The sequence below is a fragment of the Podarcis melisellensis genome, assembly GCF_964234715.1.
Source record: "Podarcis melisellensis genome assembly, chromosome: 1".
NCBI lineage: Eukaryota > Metazoa > Chordata > Lepidosauria > Squamata > Lacertidae > Podarcis > Podarcis melisellensis.
Window position 1 is genome coordinate 114,726,544 of NC_138528.1, and position 22,007 is coordinate 114,748,550.

Consider the following 22,007-nt stretch of genomic DNA (forward strand, 5'->3'; position numbering starts at 1 on the left):
AGGAGTCCCTCTTACCTAGGACTTGAAACCAAATCTGCTTCCAGGCAACCTGTGGATTGAGCATTCATCCCGATTTGTTCATACAAAATTTGCAGCACTGGCTATTTACTGCGCAATTTGTTTGCCGGGAAGTTAGATATGTTGGCATAGGTTTGCTGAGGGTACCACATTGGGTACCTTGATCTACATGAATAGTAATCATGGCTGGTTCCAGTGGTTCCTTCAAAGGTTATCCTACATGCAAAGGTTATCCTACTCTTCCCAGTGCAATTCCCCATCATTTTCCTTACTGCGAAAAATGTTGAGGGTCAGTGGGTTTGTTGCACAAGAGCTCCAAAGCAGCTTTAGGTGTGCAACCCGAATTCAGCAGTATGTAACTGAATCCCACCCAAAAGTAGTGACTGTCTGAAGGGAGGCAAGCTAGCTCTTGAAGCTACTTCTTCTCTGTTCCTTCATAGAGAATCCTGGTTCGCATTAGATAAGTTGGCATTAATGCAGATAACCGATGTACCGTATTTTTCGCTCTATAAGACGCACCAGACCACAAGACCCACCTAATTTTTGGAGGAGGAAAACAAGAAAAAAATAATTCTGAATCTCAGAAGCCAGAACAGCAAGAGGGATCGCTGCGCAGTGAAAGCAGCAATCCCTCTTGCTATTCTGGCTTCTGGGATAGCTGCGCAGCCTGCATTCACTCCATAAGACGCACACACATTTCCCCTTACTTTTTAGGAGGGAAAAAGTGAGTCTTATAGAGCAAAAAATATGGTAATTCTCCACCATGGTTCAGGTCGATGGCAAGCATGCAACCTGCTTCTGGTCCCTTTATCGCCACTTAAAAGATGGTTAGCATAACATCTGCCCAGGCCCTTGGAGTTATTGGCATGGAATGCTACTAAAGAAGGACAGCAGACTGTGTTTCTGATGCTGGCGCTCATGAAGTCAGCCTCTTATGTATGGCTGTGACATTGGTATGCATTGTGCTGGATGTGGCACAAGGGGTTTACCGACTGTGCAGCAAGGAATCAACAAGATATTGTTTGGTTTCTGAATGGAACTGGGAGAATAGTGCTAACAGCTTTATGTCAGGGTGCTTCTTCCAGGAAATTAAACAATGAAATAAGTGTTTGGATCACAGTGGCCTTGTGCTATGGGTTGGATAATTAAATAATGGAAACCTCTGTAAAAGTTTTAGAACTTTAGCCGCTGCAGAGATGCATTAAAAGCAAACAGGATTGCAAACAGGAAGCTGCCTTAGTAAGGAACTTTTAATGCTTATAAGGAAGCTAATGAGCTATAGTTCCCTTAGAGGAAGCCACACAGAAGTTTTTCAGAAATTGCCTCTCACCGACTTCATGGGACCTCTCTGGATTCCTGCTCCGCCTTGCAGTGGTGTGAAGCAATCTCCTTCGATGTCACCATAAGGGGGCATTGATGAAGGAAGGAGCTGGTGTCTGGTAAGACGTTTTTAAAGTGTGTTGGCTCTTGCTTGGGCAGTGGGGTTTGTGTGTGTTAAGAATCATAATGACTCTGCTTCGGGTATGGTCACCCTTCTGGGGATGTCTATGGAAAATGCTTTAATTGAAGTGAGGGGGGAAATGGCTTCACCTATGTTGGGTAAGAAGTGGAGACTAAGGGTGACATCCAGTGTTGTGCAAGCGGATCTTCCTTCCCTCCTCCTCCCCTCCTCCTCCCCACCTGCAGTCCCCTGTGCCTCCCCAAATATGCTCTGAGCGTATCCCAGATTTGGGAGAGGGCTGCAGGAAGAGCAGGAGAGCATTTCACTGAAGATGAACATCACTGGATTTCACCTTTTGAAGAAACCTCTAGAACTGGCCTTTGGAGAACATCATGTTGTCTACACAGAGATATAGAGATGGGCATTGTAATCAGCTTTTATCTCTTACACTGGAGAATACTGTCCATTTTAATGTGTGTGTTTTGTGTTTGGTGTTTTCTGTAGCAAGTCTTTCCCAATTCTAGAAGGTGAATTTGATTTCAATATAAAGGAACTCTATCTTCTACCTGAGATCTTTCTGTTGCCTCACTGCATAAGGGTAGGACCGGTCCTGGGGTTCAAATTCCAGATTCAGGGTTGTATTCAGCTAAGAAAGTCCTACTCACTGAAATTAATGAACCTAAGCTAGTCATGTGTGTTAACTTCAGTAGCTCTACTCTGAGTAGGACTAGCATGGTCCATACCATTCCAGGAAATGTTGTGAATATCTTCCATGTAGGAAAAGCGGTGCTAGAATAGCAGAAAACTGACCTTGTGGTGCTGTTTAGTGTTGCCCTTTTTAAAATATAGTTGCTTTTTTTTTTTTGGCTTCTGAAATGCAGTTTCAATTTTTAAAAAAAGGATTTATTAGACAGCTAACTTGGCACTCAGTTAGGTAAAATCATCTGCTAATTTCTAGCAGCTGTAGAATCTACTTGTGTTTCATAAGAAGGACCCAAGGTTCTCAAACTTGGCATCATTTTATCCTTATCCTACTACGATGAAGGTTACTTTTATTTTTATACAAGCTGATATGAAGAGTTAAAATCAGAAAGCAGCCAGAAGTTGTTGTAATTTATTTTGTATATTTTTACTCTGCCCCTTCAACCAAGTTTCCAGGGTGGCTTACAAAATATAATGCAGTTAAGACCGGTTAAAACACACACACACACACACACACACACACACACACACACAGCCCTATGGACACTATTAAGATAAGCAGGCCTAAGAGAACAGCATAAAACAGTTGTTGTGAGCAGGAAGCAGCACAATCCTTTAAATCCTAGAGATCGGATGGAACAATGAAAGCCACAACTGCTGCAAGCATCAGAAAACACATTGTAGTGATAGACTGTAGGGAGGGTTGTATGCGCAAATGATGCTCACTGACAGCTGTGTGCATTGCATAAGGCCCAATTGTCTGTTAACTTGGCATGGAAGATGAGCCTGGATACCATGCCAGACTACATGTGTATTGCAAAAAAAGGGGGGAAGGTTGAGGCCACACCAATGATATGGAATTGCACAAGGGCACTAATCCAGGCTACATCTTGGAGATAAAAATATACAATACACACTTTGAAAGCTGTTGGTCACATTTCTTCATGTTTCCTGGTTTAAAACACCCACGAGGTTGACCGAGAGACTCCCCAGTTGTTATTGATCTAGTACTGCCCACATTAAAACAAGGGTAGCCATCATGGTGTTCCCCATGGTTTTTGGGACTTCAACTTCCATAATTCTCCTACTAGGAGTATTGTGCTTTTCCAGTATCCCAAAGCCCAGTTCAGATGTAACAGTAAACCATGATTTTCTGTTGCATGCAGGAATCTAAGGGTCTTCTTCCTCTCAGTGGCTCTAAATCCTTCCCTTCTGTAGGTTTCTGTTGCAGCTGAACTGGCAACCATGGTTTGCATTTGCCCTCAAAATGGCAAAACTGTATCAACAGGCCATGGTTATAGTGACTGCGTTCTCACACACCAATCAGCCAGATTTTCTGGCTCATTGTGGTTGACAAGAAGGAGCAGCAGCATATCAGTGCTCACTTTCCAATTGCTCCCTCCTTGGTGTAAGCAGCATAAACAAACCAGGCAGGCGGAAGGGAGAAACTTGGCTTTGTGTTCTGTCCAAACGAGGGATCATGGGCTTGTTGGCCAGCAATTCAGGCAACTTAACAAGCCATGATTGTTGTTGACTAGCGATCATGGCTTGTTAGAGAGCAACAGATCCCTGGTTTGGACATAATGCAAAGTCAAGGCTTCCTGTTTATCCATTTTGTGCCAAGGGAAGAGCAGAGTCAGAACTATCAGGTACAGGGCACCAGCACTCTGATACACAAGAAACTCGGACTTTTCCTTATGCTTTAAAGAGGGAGGGCATGTGTGGTTCTGAGGCTCCTATAACAGCAAACTATGGCTTGACATTACTTCTGAATTCACCCTTTATCAGTCTATCAAAGGAAACCGTCCATGCTAATTTGCTTTTCAAAAAATAGATCTAAATGTTTCCAGGTAATGCCCACATCTCGTAGCTAGCTTTGATGTTAAAATAATCCAATTTACTATGCCACGTAAATGCCACGAAGTTACAATCATTCCTCACTTGCAAGCATTTTCTGCTTGCCTAGCAGAATGATCTCCCCTCTCCTCCCACTGTGTGCTGTTTTTTGGGATCTCCTGTCATTCCCACCCCTAGCTGATTTTGGGGGAAGTGCAGTTCAAAAGTAAAATTTACTCATAAAATGAGAGCACTGTTTTCTAAATTTAGTTCTGGTTGTTTTAAAAATGGCTCAGTCTTGCTCTCAACTTTCTTTCTGATTTGCTTCAGTTTTAAAACCTCAGAGTTGCCGTTCTGTTCTCAATCAGGGTATAAACGGGGGGAGGGGGGTAACAGTTTAAACAACTCATGTCAGTTAAACATAAAGGAGAATGAAAACAGCTGGTTACAAAATGTGGCTTGCCGATAGTTTTATGCAAAGTTGATTTGTCTATGGAAATCCCCTCTGCTCCTCAATTGCACCATACTTAGTCACTGTGGGAGGAAAAGCATAGCTGTCCCCACAAATTAGCGAACCAGGAGACCTAAGAAAATCTGAGCAACCTTCTGTTTTTCCTTCTTGTAGCTTTTGAAGAAGCTGGCTAGTGCTTCAGCCATGCTTTTTCTTTTTTAGCTTCCATCATCTCTAAATTCAGCTGATCTTTCCTTTTAACTCTCATGAGGAAAGAAAACTGCAAACTCTGAGCTGCAGTTATGTGGCTTCTAAAATGGGAACTTCGCACTAACCGACAAGTTCCTCTCCTGTGATTAAAATTTAGGCATATGCTTTGAGTGGTTGAGGTTCTTGTTTTTGTCTTTTTGGTTTTTTGCTGCTCCTGTGGTTCCAGACATGTTGATTTTTATTTGAAATGTTCTTTGGTCAGTGTACAACGTGATTTATTAGCTGGGCAATGGCCTGGTTGTCTCAGACTAGGGTCTGAACTAGCCTTCCATGCACAAACACCCTCCTTTCTTAACAAAAGCAGATTCCTAGGTTTGGGATTCTGTTCCCTGGAGATAGCATGTGCTATTGTGCAGATTAGGGGTACAGTCAAACCTCGGTTCTCAAATGGCTCCGTTTTCGAATGTTTTGGCTACTGAACGCCGAAAACCCAGAAGTAACTGCTCCATTTTTTGAGCAATTTTTGGAAGTCAAACGTGTTACGTGGCTCCCATTTTGAGTTTCCCTATTTTATTGAGGCTTCCGGTTTCAGTTTTTGGTCGTCAAACATTTTGGAAGTCGAACAGTCTTCCAGAATGGATTGCGTTCGACAACCGAGGTTTGACTGTACCATAAGAGGGCTGCAAAGGCAGTAAGAGTCCCTCAACAATTGGTTTCCTCCTGTGTACAATGCTGGCAGCGTCAAGCCTCACTTATTATTGGGAAGAGTCACATGAGCACTTGTGCAACAACAGCTGGTCTCTAAATAGAATCAGTGCAGATTCCCAGAACCATTTTGTGTCAGTCTGTTAAAAGCATCTCTATGACCCGACACCAAGTGAAGAGGAGGGATTGCTTTTCTTAGAAGCGTATAGTTTGCATTTATGGTCTTGCTCCTGTTCTTGAAAGGTCAGGGCTGATAGCAAGTTTATTATCCACAATCAATGGGATTTTGGAAGGATCTAAGATACTCTTGCATACATGTACCATTAAAGCAAGCCCATGCTTAGTGAATTAAAAAGACCTTGCATTTCCTCTGGGAGATGGATCAGCCTCTACTTTTGGCACACCTTCAAAGGCAGAGAATTCCAGAGCCAGAAAGCAGTTATCGAGACAGCGTGTTTGCTAAACTCGTTGCTAATTGCCGATCTCCCCGCATTAAATACAGCAAGGCTTTAATTGTGAGTTTCGCATTAGGCTCCTGCCTAACTTGTGAGGCAAGGTCCGATGCCACGTCTGGAAGAGTTGTAGAGCAACCCAGTTCTATCGGTAATAGCGTAGAAACAGAAAACCATCTTAAAATGCTTGCTACAGCTCACAGAGTTATCACTGTTTGGGGGGGGGGATGGTGTTTTAGATATGTGCTCTGAAGCCTTTTGAGAAGACAGTGTGAGAAATACGAGCATTACACTTTATTAATTTGCGTGTCTGAGTGGTACTGCAGGCTTATTCCAAACGCTCTGGAAAACAGGTCTTGAGGCAGCTTAGAATAATAATTCATGCACAAGAATTTCCACTGCCCAAACATAACCAGATGGTTCAGTGTCCTGTGTTAACTCCGCTGCTTATTTTCAAATCCAAATACTTGGATATTTACTGGCCGGGGAGCAGAGAGCTACAGTATTCCACACAACGTCCTGCTGCAGATTTCAAATGTCCTAATGCTACTTCGTTTGATATAATAGGAGGCAGCCATCTGGCAGCCTTTCCTGTAATCTTGGCCCAGTTTCAGGAACTCATTCCTCTGTGCTGATTGAAATTCCAGCCATCCTAACTGTCAATGTGCATGTGCTGGGGGACTTCTTAAGATATCTAGCGATCATGTTTTATATAACGTGGTTAAAGTATCCAAAACGCTTCGCCTCTGCTTCCAGTTCCGCTCTGCCATAACGGGACAGGAAGAAACACCACAGAAATAATAATTGCCACATACACAGGAAGAGCAAGCATAGAGTTTGATTTGCAGTTTTACAAATCATTTAATGTGTCAACATGAATATCTTGCCAGACCCAACTATCGCCAACTCTTTGTGGGTACCGCCACACAAGCCAGTTAATGGAGGCTTTAACGGGGGGCACGACCCTGAGTGGACTTTGGTAATCTTTCGTAATAAGCCACCCTGTGCGAGGTCAAAATTTGGCACACCTAAATGGATCTTCTCAATTATGGATTGTCTCAATTTTGCACCCCTTCAGCTCAGTGCACCAGCCTAAATCTGGTGCTGGCAGCACTTTCCTGTTTTGCCTCAGGCGGCAAAATGGGACGGGCTGCCCCTTCTTAAGGTCCATAATTATATAGCTTGATGTAACTTTATGCACTGGCCTCTGAATTTGTTCGCTTCCCTCTTCTATTCCCATTACTTTTTTCTCTTTCTCATTCCAAAGCGAGATACTGTTGCGGTACAATTGACATGCTGTGTTGCATCGCAAAACGTGGCGTTTGGTTTGCCACTGCTCTCCCCGATGACTCCTGCTGCTGCTTCTATTTCCTTTTGTTAATTATCAGCACCTTAGGTTGCTGCAAATTAGCGAACAGTAGGTGTTAGTTATTGGGGTGAACTAGAGCATGTGAGATATAGAACAAAGTCTCCCGTTGGTATGAGTATTTAATGCATACCTGAAGCAACTGCTTCACAAAGTTTCAAATAAGCACATGTCACTGGTGACCAGAAAGTTAGATTTCTACACACCCACACACAGAGAAGTTTTCCAAGTTTCAACAAAGTTTCCGTTTGAAGCCTTCAGACTCTAGAGCAAGATGTGCCAAGCTTGCTTTGTACCAATGTAAAATTCTCCTATTTCAGCTTTAAGCTTTTCATGCCCTTTTAGAAGTTATGATGTTCTTAATTCACCTCCTGTGAATTCAGTGCTTTTCTTTCTTTCTTTCTTTCTTTCTTTCTTTCTTTCTTTCTTTCTTTCTTTCTTTCTTTCTTTCTTTCTTTCATTCTTTCTTAGAAAAAAAGGTGCCGGTAGCCACCACGAAGTTGTTAAACTTTTAACATTACAGTGATACCTTGGGTTACAGATGCTTCAGGTTACAGATGCTTCAGGTTACAGACTCCGCTAACCCAGAAATAGTACCTCGGGTTAAGAACTTTGCTTCAGGATGAGAACAGAAATTGCGTGGTGGCAGCGCGGCAGCAGCGGGAAGCCCCATTAGCTAAAGTGGTGCTTCAGGTTAAGAACAGTTTCCGGTTAAGAACGGACCTCCAGAGTGAATTAAGTTCTTAACCCGAGGTACCACTGTATTATTTTTTAAGGTGCTGATACTGTGTATCCTTCAATCCCCCAAGAAAAAAAGCTCTACCTTTTCCTTTGCTGCTGTAGCTCCCACCTTCTTAACGTATTCTACTGGTTTCGTATTCCGTGCAGGAGAGATGTAAACTCTGTTCACCATTGCCAAAATGTGGGTGATGCACAGCATCAAGTAGCAAATAAGCACTAGGGATCTGTATTAGGGCTGGGTGGGCGGGAACAGAGTTCCCAGACTCATTTCAATGAACCAGGTGGAAGATTTGAACCATCCCAATAAGGGACCCCTGACCATCAAGTCCAGTCGTGACTGACTCGGGTTGTGGCGCTCATCTCACTTTATTGGCTGAGGGAGCCAGCGTACAGCTTCCAGGTCATGTGGCCAGCATGACTATGCCACCTCTGGCGAACCAGAGCAGCTCACGGAAACACCGTTTCCCTTCCCACCAGAGCAGTACCTATTTATCTACTTGCACTTTGACATGCTTTTGAACTGCTAGGTTGGCAGGAGCAGGGACCAAGCAACAGGAGCTCACCCCGTCGTGGGGATTTGAACCGCCAACCTTCTGATTGGCAAGCCCTAGGCTCATCCCAGCAGTATGAGGACCAAATTTAGCACCGAAGTGAAAACTAATCTGAGCCTCCGGAAGTGGGAGGGGGCTGCCTCAGCCTACCTCATGGGCGATCCGGCCCTGACCTTAGATCAGGAATGGGCAACTTGTGGCCCTCCAGAGGTTGTTGACCTCATCTCCCTTCGGCTTCGGACAGCATGCTGTCTGGAGCTGGTGGGAGCTGGAATCCAACAATCTCCACAGGGGTCATAGATTAGCCATCCCTGCCTTGGGATGCCTAGCTGTACCTGAGCACACCGTTTTCAGGTGGAGGAGCTGCCGAAATGGGTAACTGCTCTGAGCTGACTCTGTAGAGTAGGGTTTCCGGGCTTCCCTCTCCCTCAGATGCAGCAAGGGGAGAATGACTGTTGAGGGAAACAGTTCTGGGATGGGAGGAATGAATGAAAGGCAGTTGGTGCTAGCCACCTCTAGGCTCTTCGTAGGGACAGGGTGTCCCCACTGCTGCTGCCACCGCCTCCCAAAGTGGGTCTAGATGGCAGGCAGAAAGTTTAGGATGGAGAACAGCTCAGGTGACTCACCCTTTTTGTTTAACATCCGAAAACAGAACCTATTCATCTCCTGTTCCTTTCACAAAGCAATTCCTGGAGTGGTTTAACAGGGAAGTCTGGGAATTGTAGCTCTGTGCTGGGAATAGGGCACCCGCACCCGCAGCCAGTAATTATTGGGATGGAAGCCATGGCTGTTTAAAGTGGCATCATAGCGCTTTCAATGTGTGGTGTGAATGTGACTGAAGAGAGGCCTGCTACTGTCAGCAAATCGTGCTAGCGTTTTTCCTCTCAAGTCTTTCACAATTAAGATTGGTTTTAAAGACAATGGGGACAGTGTCTCATGAGCGAACATCAAGTCACTTCCTGAACTCTTCAACTTCCCTTCAAGTTCTTTCGTACTCAGGGGGTCTACCACTATATATATATATATATATATATATATATATATATATATATATTCCTGCTGACTGAGGGATCGCTTCAGCTGTGTGTGCAAATGAAATGAAATGAAATGAAATGAAAGCTTCCAATATAAATAACCAGCACTTGCATTTTCAGCTTTTGGGTGCAACTTTCCAGTGAGGTTTAAACTGCATTTGCAAATGGGGGCTTCGGGAAGAAGTAGCCACCTGACACTGTTTATGTGTGAAAGCACGATCCAGTACGCATGGTTTGCATGGCCAAAATCTCAGATTTGATTTGTTCACCAGCACTTCTGGCTGAAAGGATATTTTGCTGTAGTTTGGGGTGTGCATGTGGAATACTGGACACGGTGGACCATAGGCCTGGTTCAATATAAGGCAGCCCCTGATATAAAGCTTAAGCCAGGGCTGGCAGTATATCTAGTAGTCCTCATTACTGTACCTAAGGACAATAGACTCAACATTTTAGTGGCCAAGGTTCAGAGATGATGCAAGTTGTAGGCTAGCAACATCTGCAGGGCCACAGTTTTCCCAGACCTGCTTTAATTAAAAGAGGAAGCCTCCTTGTAACACAGTTTGCCACAAAATGGGTGCTGGGTGAAGTGGGACCCCTGGCAAAGCAACCCAGTTCGAATCAAGGTTCTCTAAATGTGAATAGAGCTTATCTTTCTTTTAATTGGGGGTAGTCGTATCTGACTGTGCCCAAACTGGTGAGTGGCGTTTGTGTGCAGGAGTGAGTGGCAGATCTTGCATAATAAATATTAAAATCTTCCTCCTCCTCTTCTTCTTCTTCTTCTTCTTCTTCTTCTTCTTCTTCTTCTTCTTCTTCTTCTTAGTACCTTCTACTAGTGGTACCTCAGGTTAAGTACTTTATTCGTTCCGGAGGTCCGTTCTTAATCTGAAACTGTTCTTAACCTGAAGCACCACTTTAGCTAATGGGGCCTCCTGCTGCTGCCGCACCGCCGGAGCACGATTTCTGTTCTCATCCTGAAGCAAAGTTCTTAACCTGAAGCATTATTTCTGGGTTAGCAGAGTATGTAACCCGAGGTACCGCTGTGTATCCTACTGTTCCTCTGAGGAGATTAACGTGGTTTGCCTAGTTCCTTCCTGCTCCTTTTCAAGCTCATAACAGCTCTGTGGGGTCTGCTCTGTGTCTAAGACAGCGTTTCTCAAACTTGGGTCTCCAGCTGTTGTTGGACTACAACTCCCATCATCCCTAGCTAGCAGTGGTTAGTGATGCCGGGAATTGTAGTCCAAAAAACAGCTGGAGGCCCAAGTTTGGAAAACACTGTCTTAAGACAGAGCAGACCCCACTTTTTTTATAACTAGGAAGCCAGAGTTGGTGTGTTTGTGTGCTGGCTAGGCACCTGGGCCAGAACTAATAGATCAGCCTTTGCCAACTTGCTGTGTCTTTGGACTCTGACTCCTATCTAGGTGAGGCTGATGGGAGTTGTAGTGCAAAGCAGCTGCAGCACACCAAGTCAGCGAAGGCTGGGGTGGACAAAGCACCTTTTCTCTCTTTTCAGCCTGGTAGGATGGCAGTACTGCCATGCATATAAATGCAATATTTCAGTACAGGCGCCTGAGACAGTGGCTGCTCAGTACTTTACGGAATGAATAAAACTGCTTAGTCCTGCATGCAGTTTTGCATGTGAATAGAGATGCGGTTGTAAATGCAAATTTAGCAGTGCCACCTTCCTCCTTTGGCCCATCTTTAAATGGTTATAGGGCCTCTCTGCATTACAAATTCTGTGTAAATGCTACCTCCCATGCTACTTCCTGTGGTTTTTACTTGCAGTTTGCATCACTGTCTGCTAACTTTCTTTTTATCAACTCTGCTACATCTCCAGTGGTAATCTTCCATGGGATTTTGGTACTTTTCCTCTAGCCTGTTCTAGGTAGGAGATGGAGGGGTCTTCCAAGCTCAAGTTTGCCAAGATGGCATTAACGGAGTTGTATCTGCATGAATTAGTCAAAGGAAAACCTTAGTTGTGTTTGTATAAAAGAGACTCTTATTGCCTCCGTTCCAAAATTAAGAAGGAAAGAAAAAACCCGTTGAATCAGACCCATCAAGTCCAGCATCCTTTTCTCACGTTGGCCAACCAGATGCCTATGGAAAACCTAAAAACAGAACCTGAGCAAAAAAGCACTATCCCCCTTTGTAAAGGTAAAGGTACCCCTGACCGTTAGGTCCAGTCGCGGACGACTCTGGGGTTGCGGCACTCATCTCGCTCTATTGGCCAAGGGAGCCGGCTTACAGCTTCCGGGTCATGTGGCCAGCATGACTAAGCTGTTTCTGGTGAACCAGAGTAGTGCATGGAAATGCCGTTTACCTTCCCGCCGGTGTGGTACCTATTTATCTACTTGCACTTTGATGTGCTTTTGAACTGCTAGGTGGGCAGGAACTGGGACTGAATAACGGGAGCTCACCCTGTCACTGGGATTCGAACCACCGACCTCCTGATTGGCAAGCCCTAGGCTCTGTGGTTTAGACCACAGCGCCACCTGTGTCCCACAGCGCCACACTGGTAAATTGGACTTCACCCTTACCTATAGCGCTTTCTGCGTTTTTAAATAGTCAAGGCTGGGTAGGACTTTTGTGCTCAATAAGACAAAGTGAAGGCTTTTTTGTGGCAGAAGGTGACCCTGTTTTGAAACCTTTGCTGATTCTTCCTATTGCATGAGTTTCTTTCAAAACTTCCTGTGGCTCACACCACAGTCCATGTTCCCTGATCGCAATACAGTGGCTCGGTAACATTCCTACCTATAAGCAATTTTTAACTGTCTAGGGCAATTGTTTCTCAAACTTGGGTCTGCAGATGCTTTCGGATTACAATTCCCATCATCCCTGGCCATTGGTCTTGCTGGCTAGGGATGATGGGAGTTGTAGTCCCAAAGCAGCTGGAGACCCAAGTTTGGGAAACGCTGATCTAGTGAAAGGGAGAGAGAGAGAGAGAGAGAGAGAGAGAGAGAGAGAGAGAGAGAGAGAGAGGAGAGAGAGAGAAATGCTCTGTTGCAGAAAAGCTTCCACAACAGGATGGAGTTAATGGAAGGAATGAAATGTTTGTGTGTGTGTGTGCTAGTTCACATTTGTGTGGTCCTGTCCCCTCTGCCAGCAGCAGGCCACAGACAGAGCATGGTTTAAATGAGTCAGCAGTGTGGCACCACAAAAGATTTCAATGCATGCACACAGTGCAAGCTTTAATATGGCCTTGAACTGACCGGAGGGCCATTCCTGTAACACTCCTAATTGTCTCCTTGCGTTTACCCTTTTAAGTTTTAGAGCGCTCTGAGCGGAACAAACAAAAGATAGCGGAATTATGCAAACAAATGGGATGCATAATAAGGTGAGGTATAAATATTCTCCGAGTCGAAACGAAGTAGATGGAGCAAGGTTTTTTTTAGCAAGAGGCAGTGTGGGGAAGTGTGGTATCATGTGGCTATGTGACAGGAAACTCAGCTGAAAGCTGAGGTGAGCTTCAGACGTGACAGCTCTCCTACTGTTGAAGACAGCGCAGGTCTGTGTTTTTCTTTTTGCAGCAAGTTTTTATTCTTTTCGAATATGAGTGTTAATGTGCGTGTTTAAGGTTGTCGTGGTTGGGGTAGGACGATTGTAGCATGAGACTTTCGCTAGGACAGCACTGAGCTTCTGACTTGCAAGGTGCCAAAAGATGCATATAACAGGGAACAATTAATATTCAGGTTGGTGGTTCAGTTTGTATGTGTGTGTGTGTGCTGCTGAACTTACCTGTCTGTGAGAAGATGAGGATTTTATTTTCAGTAATGAAAGCATGTTTTGTTGTTGTGGCACCAGCAGTTCTCAACCTGTGGGTCCCCAGATGTTGTTGGACTACAACTCCCATCATCCCTGAACTCTGGCCTTGCTAGCTAGGGGTGATGGGTGTTGTAGTTCAACAACATCTGGGGACCCACAGGTTGAGAAAGGCTGTGCTAGACAGACACACACACACACAGCTGGGGTGGGGAGAACCTTGAACTGTTATTGTAATTGGCTAATGCAAAGGACTTAAGGCTGCAATCCTATACACAGCTATTGTCCAATCGTGCCTCCTTTGGAGTAAGGCCCCTTGAATTTAGTGGGAATTAAATTACATGTGCTTTTGTGTAAGCATGCCTAGGACTGTGCTGCAGATGTGGCTGCTCCTTTAGTGGAGTTTGTTAGCTCTGAAATGCTATTACTGATTTCAATACTTACAGTGCCTAAGAATTTTCTAAGCCTTGCACGTATATTAAAAGAGAGCACAAGGGCCTGCTTGTGAGCTTGCGGTATAATTAGATGCAATGCAAAATGAGCGAAGAAGAGGAAAGCAAGCGTTGCAGCTCCTCCAGGGGCCGGTGAATGGAGCCAGGTTGGTCTCCCCTTTGTCATGGTGTTCTTCCTTGGATGCAGACAAAAATCATAGAATTTGCAGAGTTGGAAGGGACCACGAAGGTCATCTAACCCCTGCAATGCATAACTCTTTCGCCCAGTGTGGGACTTGAACCCACAACTCTGAGATTAAGACTCTCAGTGCTCCATGGAGCTCTAGCCAAGGGCATAAGGCAGAGTGTGCCTCCTTTTGCTTCTTCAGTCCCTGGGCATCGATCTGATTTTGCTTTCTTCTTTGTCTTTGTCTGAAATGTCTCTCACTTAAAACCTTTTTGCTCCAAGAGTAAGAAGAAAATCTTCCCAGCATCCAGACAATTGCTGGGCTTGGTGTAAGGGGCCTAACTGGTAGGATCAGATATTCTTTTCCCCCCCTCCTCTGGACCTCCTTCCTCCCCAGGCTGTATCACAAGCTGTTTTTGAAACTTCCATCAGTTTCAATTGCAGTCTTCCAGCGGACAGCTGGGGAGGGGTTTGCTTTTGAAGGAAAAACAAGTCCAAAAGTGCATTTAAAGTCACAGAACCAGTTGGGTGGTTCTGTGGCCTCTGTCCTTCTCTGTGAATAACTTGCATATTCTTCTGGAAATTCAGGGTATTGCTCAGACTAGGACTGGGCGGGGGAGGGGGCACCCAAATTGAAATACACTCTCAGCCAAAAAATGCCTCACCGGGTAGTTGTGAGGACAACATGGTTGGGGGAGGGGAAATGTCCCCTCTTTGACATGGGGGAAAGAGCACCAACCCAAAAACTGGATCAATGACTCCCAAAACATTGTCCTGTGGTCTGTCCCTAACTGTGCAAAATAATATTTGGGTTCAGAATGTTTTATAATATGCTGATTCTTGACAATGCAAAGGTTGACTAGTGTTTTTCTACCCCCTCCTTCTGAAAAGAAAATGTCCTTGTCATCACAATGGTGAAAATCCACAACCTGTGGGGGTTTTTTAGTTATAGGCACATGTAACAAAATAATCAGCATTTCCTGCTGTAATGAGACATGCCTGGGTCAGCGGTTTGAATCCCTGCGATGGAGTGAGCTCCCGTTGCTCTGTCCCAGCTCCTGCCAACCTAGCAGTTAGAAAGCACATCAGTGCAAGTAGATAAATGGGTATTGCTGCGGTGGGAAGGTAAATGGTATTTCTGTACGCTCTGTCTTCCGTCACAGTGTCCCATTGCACCAGAAGCGGTTTAGTCATGCTGGCCACATGACCCGGAAAGCTGTCTGTGGACAAACGCTGGCTCCCTCAGCCTGAAAGCGAGATGAGCACTGCAATCCCACAGTCGCCTTTGACTGGACTTAACCATTCAGGGGACTTTTACCTTTGGATGATTGGATTCTTTGTAGGATTGGATGATTGGATTCTTTGTATGATTGGATTCACATAAATACTGCAAGATCTATGCAGTAATGCTATTTATAGGAAAGAACACAATCTTCTATAGCGTGTTGTGCTTCTGGTGGTGAAGCCTGTGACATTCATTGGCTGAAGCAGCAGCACAGAATGTTCATAACCACCCCAACTATTCAGGCTTCATAGATTATACATCTATACAGCTCAGTTTCTGTGGGGGAAGGAGAAGTTGTCAGTTTGGCAAGGGATTAGAACCTCACCCAGACCTTAGTTACAGAAGTAGGTTTGTCAACTAGTCTCACAAGAATGAGGGAACTAGAGGGCTGCAATCTTGGAGGCAACATGGTTGAATCAAGGGACCCAACTCAGTAAAGGAACCCAGCTGAGAAAAGAGAATTGAGAGAGAAAAAGGGACGAGTGGGAGAAGGTCCTCTGAATAAGACTCTTAGTGTTGTTTAAGGAGAGGAAAGCCGGGATACAAGGGAAGGAGACCAAGAAACTGAAGGTAGCTGGAGGAAGTTGGACAAAAAGTGAGTGGTGTTTTAAGGCGGAGACCTAGGGAACTGATGAAATTAAGAAAAAATAAGCAAAAGGGAAAGTCTGACCGCAGCATAATTTCACAAGTGTTGGAGGTACAGGAAGGTCTGTTCTGGGAACTGAAGGGAAATGGCCAGTCAAAGGAGATTTAGTCCTTGTAGGACCCTGGGCCATGGAGAAAAGGATCAAGAAGATTATTTTATTTAGCAGTCTTCCCCATTCTGGTGCTCTCCAGGTGTTTGACTATAATTCCCATTAACCCCTGTGCCAGTATGGCCAATGGGTCTGGGGTGATGGGAGTTGTAGTCGAAAACATCTGGCTTTTAGGAACTAGGCTCTGACTGACGTGTTTTGCCAGTTGTGGCTTCCACTTTCACTGCCGTCAGCATGGCGATCTGGTGACCCTAAAGGAACAGTGACAAGGTCCTGTAAATAGGTGTTGTGAGGAAAGGCTGAGTTGCAAATACTAAGTGATCACCCACCACACTGTGTTATAATTTGCAGGGCGCGGGTGCCTTTTTGGAGTGTTGTCCCTGTCCTGCACTGTTTGTTTGCCAGGAACGTTTACGTTTGCTCTCTTACACTTCTCAAGCACTTACTGCCTATATAGGTACACAGAGGCTGAATCTAGACACATCAATAGTTTCAGTTAAACACGTAAATTTAAACAGGGAAAACAGGTAGAGAGAGAAAACGGGACTCCACAGCGCCATCTGGTGGCAGAATGTTTATAGCGCATATAAGGTAAAGGGACCCCTGACCATTAGGTCCAGTCGTGGCTGACTCTGGGGTTGTGGCGCTCATCTCGCTTTATTGGCCAAGGGAGCCGGCGTACAGCTTCCGGGTCATGTGGCCAGCATGACTAAGCCGCTTCTGGCGAACCAGAGCAGCACATGGAAACACCAGTTACCTTCCCGCCAGAGTGGTACCTATTTATCTACTTGCACTTTGGCGTGCTTTTGAACTGCTAGGTGGGCAGGAGCTGGGACCGAGCAATGGGAGCTCACCCCATTGCAGGGATTTGAACCACTGATTGGCAACCCCTAGGCTCTGTGGTTTAACCCACAGTGCCCCCTGCGCTCCTATAAATCACTTTTTCTTTGCCATTCTCGCTGAGTCCAGAGAGGGCTTTCTCGGATCACTCCTACTGGGGCATGTCCACCGATGCTGCCGGGCTGTGCCACTTCCTCTGCCCGTTTCACTTGTCTATGAAGGAAGCAGCAACCACCTCTGTGTACCAATGTATGTACAGGCAGGGTCACCCTGTGGAATGCCCTCCCATCAGATGTCAAGGAAATAAACAACTATCTGACTTTTAGAGGACATCTGAAGACAGCCCTCTATAGGGAAGTTTCTGATGTTTGATGTCTTACTGTGTTCAACATTGTTGGAAGCCGCCCAGAGTGACTGGGGACAACACAGATAGCATCTTCCGCTTTAAGTGCAATTATTGCGTGAAGATTTGTACAATTGAAAACCTCTGTGCACAAAAAGCACGCTGTGAAAAAAATGGCCCCTGTGTGCTGCAAGGCTATGTGTGTCAGTGTACAAAGCCTTTGGCTTCTGTTGCACAAAGCCATTCACTTTGCTTCAGGTTCCTTGTTTTCTTTCACACCAGTAGCACTTCTTTGGGGACCTGTAAAATGAATGGGAAATCTTTTTTGAACGCACCACCATTGAAGCATGCAAAAGCAGAGCAGCGGATGATAGCCTGTGTTTTATAAACGGATAACGCTGCTTGATGAGAAAAACTGAGAAAAGTTAGAGAAGAGGAAGTGGGAAGAGTCAGAGAGCATTGTGACAGAGGCAAAGAGGGGAGGGGAAAAACAATAAGGGGATTGTACAAAAGTGGTAACTGCGTAAACTAGAGTTCTTGGAAAAAGAAGGCTGAGGGGAGAATTAATTTTCCAGATTAAAATTAGAGCAGCAGGAAGAAGAGCAAGAAAAGACTACGCAACTATGTAAACATGGAAGAATGAAGAAATGGTTCAGGCTAGGGCTGGGCGATATATCAATATATTGTCCAAAACCAGTTTGAAGTCCATATTGTGATATCAGTTTCATAATAAAAATCACAATGGAGGGAATACCACGGAGCCACCCAATATAGCTCCACCCTTGTTTCAGACATCATGATATATTATTATATTGCGATGTTTAGCTGTGATAGATCACGATTTTTGAAAAATATCTGAAGATATGCCATCTTTCAGTCTGGACACTTGAGGTCCAGCTCCGAGGGCCTTCTGGTGGTTCCCTCACTGCCAGAAGTGAGGTTACAGGGAACCAGGCAGAGGGCCTTTTCGGGAGTGGCACCCACCCTGTAGAACACCCTCCCATCAGATGTCAAGGAAATAAACAACTATCTGACTTTTAGAAGACATCTGAAGGCAGCCCTGTTTAGGGAAGTTTTTTTATATTTGATGTTTTTCATGTTTTTAATACTCTGTTGGGAGCCGCCTAGATGGGCAGGGTATAAATAAATTATTATTATTATTATTATTATTATTATTATTATTATTATTATTATTATTACTACTACTATTACTATTATTACCCAGCCCTAGTTCAGGCTCAATAGAAAGAGAGAACAGGTAAGGAAATGAATCTAAGCTGCTGTGGAGGCTGAGGCAGTGTGTGCGCTTGGGGAGGGGGGGGGTGAGTTGATTTTGCAATGCTGGAGAGAGGCTGGCTTGAGAAGCCTCACCAGCGGTTCGATGGTTCTCACGCTTCCATCTAAGGCAGTTGATCACAGGCCTTGGGAGCCACTGAGGTGTAGCTCGTGGCGTATTGGATCTGCTCAGCCATGAAGCCGACATCGTGACCTTGATCTCGTTGTTATTTGCCAGCCTAACCAACCTCGCAGGGTGCTTGGAGGACATCTGATGCTTGATAATAGGATGTGGTATTGGGTTCTTATTTTTGTACAAGTGCAATAAAAAGGACGTGCAGCCAACACACACCTGTTCCAAGCTAGGACTTAGCCTAGGGTATTGATACATGGCAGCCCATCTGCCTTCTGCTTTCAGGCCAGAACCTTTCTTCTGCACTGTGCTTCTTCCTGCTCAGATCCTCCTGCGCTCTGCAGCTGTTGCAAGAGGTACAGCATGCATTTTATTTATTTTTGGAATTCGCTCTCAGAAGCTGTGGCAAAGGCCTCCTGCCTAGAAATAGGTTCAAAGCATATTCCCTAGGAGAGGAGGCCTATCACTGGCTAATATGGAATGTCCAGCTTCAAGGGCAGTCTACCATGTAACCAGGACGCGGGTGGCGCCGTGGGTTAAACCACAGAGCCTAGGACCTGCCGATCAGAAGGTCAGCGGTTCGAATCCCCGCGACGGGGTGAGCTCCCATTGCTCAGTCCCTGCTCCTGCCAACCTAGCAGTTTGAAAGCACATCAAAGTGCAAGTAGATAAATAGGTACCACCCCGGTGGGAAGGTAAACAGCGTTTCCATGTGCTGTTCTGGTTCGCCAGAAGCGGCTTAGTCATGCTGGCCACATGACTCGGAAGCTGTACGCCGGCTCCCTCGGCCAATAAAGCAAGATGAGCGCTGCAACCCCAGAGTCGTCTGCGACTGGACCTAATGGTCAGGGGTCCCTTTACCCTTTACCTTTACCATGTAACCAGTGTTAGAAACTCATATATAAACCAGGCACCATATGGCTCCTTAAACCAGGGTTACAATTGCCAAAACAGAATGCCTGGTTGCCATTTTTCGGCCAGGCGGCTCAAAAGTCGTATTTTTCAATACCACTTTTGGTTTCCTGAAATTCATTCTGATTGTGCAGATAGAATCTCATGGATAGAATTCTACAGGATGTGTTGCCACTGTGTGAAAACGATCAAGACCCAATGATCTCCAGGCGTGGCACCTCCAGATGGTGGAGACGTCAGGCGTCATCCTGCCACCTGAGCATCTTCACTTGGTCACAAGAGGCCGAAAGCCAGGTACAAAAATGTGATTGGCACCTGGCAAATATTGAACCCTGCACGTAACAGCGGAGGGCTTTCTGCATGCACCTGGAAGATGGTTCTGGGAAAACGGGACACTGAGCTAGATCAACCTTTCATCTGATCAGCTGGGTTTCTTGTGTTATTTCTTGTGCTATAGATGCAAGAGCCTGCACCAGAAAAGCAGTTTGAAAAGTGGGCAGTGTGGGTTTTCTTTAAAGCCGTTTCCCTAACTTCGGATTGTGTGGCAGTTCAGCCGAGGTTTTATATATATATAATTTATCCAGTTATTTAAGTTACCACGCTGTTTTGTTTCAATAGGCTCCTGTCCCAGAGCTTAGGTGGAATTGTAATTAAAGTGAATTGGGGTTAATAAAGTGCTCCTATTAGTTGCACCTTTCTGAAAGCCCTCGGTGTTTTGTTTTTCCTGCATAGCCCTGCATGCCACCAGAGCTCATTCGACCCGCTAGCATGTTTTTCCTGTTGGCCCCTTTAGGTGCCCTGCACAGCTGCCCTTGCCCTTATACCCTCCTTTCCGCAGCTGTCTGAATTCAAGTCCTGCCGGTCATTTTGATTAAAATCTTGTCCCTGGGAGTGGCTGGTGGGTGTTTTGTGTTCAGAGGGAGTAGTTGTGTGTGTGTGTGTGTGTGTGTGTGTGTTTGTTTTGGTCGTGCTTTTCTGCCCTTTTGGTTTGCAACAAAAAACAATTAATAGGAATGTTATTATTAAGCTAATTGAGCGTTAAGTAAAGTGCAAAACTTTAGTTATAGAAGTGTAAAATGTTAAGTAACAGTTTAAGTGGTTCTGGCAGTGGGCTCCATGCCCTGGCAGATGTCCAACATCTGCCGAACTTTGCTGCTTAGAGATGTTAAAATCTGTGTATTACAGTGGTACCTCGAGTTAAGTACTTAATTCGTTCTGGAGGTCCGTTCTTAACCTGAAACAGTTCTTAACCTGAAGCACCACTTTAGCTAATGGGGCCGGAGCACGATTTCTGTTCTCATCCTGAAGCAAAGTTCTTAACCTGAAGCACTATTTCTGGGTTAGCGGAGTCTGTAACCTGAAGCGTATGTAACCTGAAGCATATGTAACCCAAGGTACCACTGTATTTTATTAGCTTTTCAAAGGTGCAAGCCACATTTCTGCTATTTTTTTAAAGAGCCTGCTATATAGACACACACTGCTTACTCCTTCTTCAGGGCCCTTGTAAACACCTCTTTTCTCTGTCATATTTTGATCATTTTTTCTAATTTTTACAATAGACCATAGTGTGATGCTTTACAAACTAGCTCAGAAGTAGCCAATGTGGTACTCTTCCCCAGATGTTTTAGACTACAACTCCCTGACTTTTGGCCAAACTGGCATGAGATGTTGGGAGTTGTGGTCCACAGAGGCTAGACTAGACAGTGCAAATGAATGATGCAAATATTCTTCTAAAACGTAAATAAATAGGGACAAATGATCAGCACGAGGAGGGAAGGGCATGGGTGAGTTTTCCGTGATGGCAACCTTGGTTATGTAACCCACTGCGGCCCTTAACAGATCTTTGCTTTGGGGGAGCAATTCGATGGGGTAGATAGAAGGTTTCATGCTCCTTGCACAGCAGCTTCTTGCAAAGGCATTCCACAAACCCAAGCCTTCAGCTGTGCTGAAGCTCCAAAGAACTACAGTGATACCTCTGGTTACATACGCTTCAGGTTACAGACTCCGCTAACCCAGAAATAGTACCTCAGGTTAAGAACTTTGCTTCAGGATGAGAATAGAAATCGTGCTCTGGCAGTACAGTGGCAGCGGGAGGCCCCATTAGCTAAAGTGGTGCTTCAGGTTAAGAACAGTTGCAGGTTAAGAACGGACCTCCGGAACAAATTAACCCGAGTACCACTGTACAGTTGCAGGTGTCTTGGCGTGATCAAAGTCTCTCAAACAAATTAGTGCGTGTGCTTTATTTCTCGGAAAAGGTAAGTGCTGCCCAGATTTTTCAAAGATGCATTTGGGACCTGCCAGCCAGCCCTGGGCCAGATGTTTAAGTGAATTTGTTTAGTGTGCAAATTAAGTAAGTGTCTTGGCTTTTTTCCTTTTTTTTTTTTTAGCCGATCCATTAGAAGCCTGCAGTTTTGTTAGGCTATGAAGTTCTGTGTTTGGCCCCTTCTAAAAGAAGCTTCTGTATGGGGTCAGACAATAGAAAAATATCATTAAATTCTTGGCCCAATTTCGGCTGCGTTTGTACATGTGCATACGCATTGCCTGTTTGTTTTCTCCCCCAGGCTGATAGCCAGGGAAATTTTG

The 22,007-nt window shown here is 45.0% G+C and overlaps 1 protein-coding gene across 4 annotated transcripts in view; it reads left to right on the forward strand.

Moving 5' to 3' along the window:
- WIPF1 (WAS/WASL interacting protein family member 1) overlaps positions 1 to 22,007 on the forward strand; it is a 61,048-nt gene that overhangs the window by 5,531 nt on the left and 33,510 nt on the right. Inside the window, exon 1 of one of the 4 annotated variants that reach the window (XM_081931059.1) lies at positions 1,195 to 1,457. The exons of 1 other annotated variant lie outside the window; for it this stretch is intronic. The gene's annotated coding sequence lies outside the window, so the exon portion shown is untranslated. Of the gene's footprint in view, positions 1 to 1,194; positions 1,458 to 1,518; positions 1,540 to 12,902; positions 13,010 to 22,007 lie in introns of those variants that run through there. 2 more of the 4 variants (XM_081931062.1, XM_081931061.1) reach the window with 2 other exon arrangements.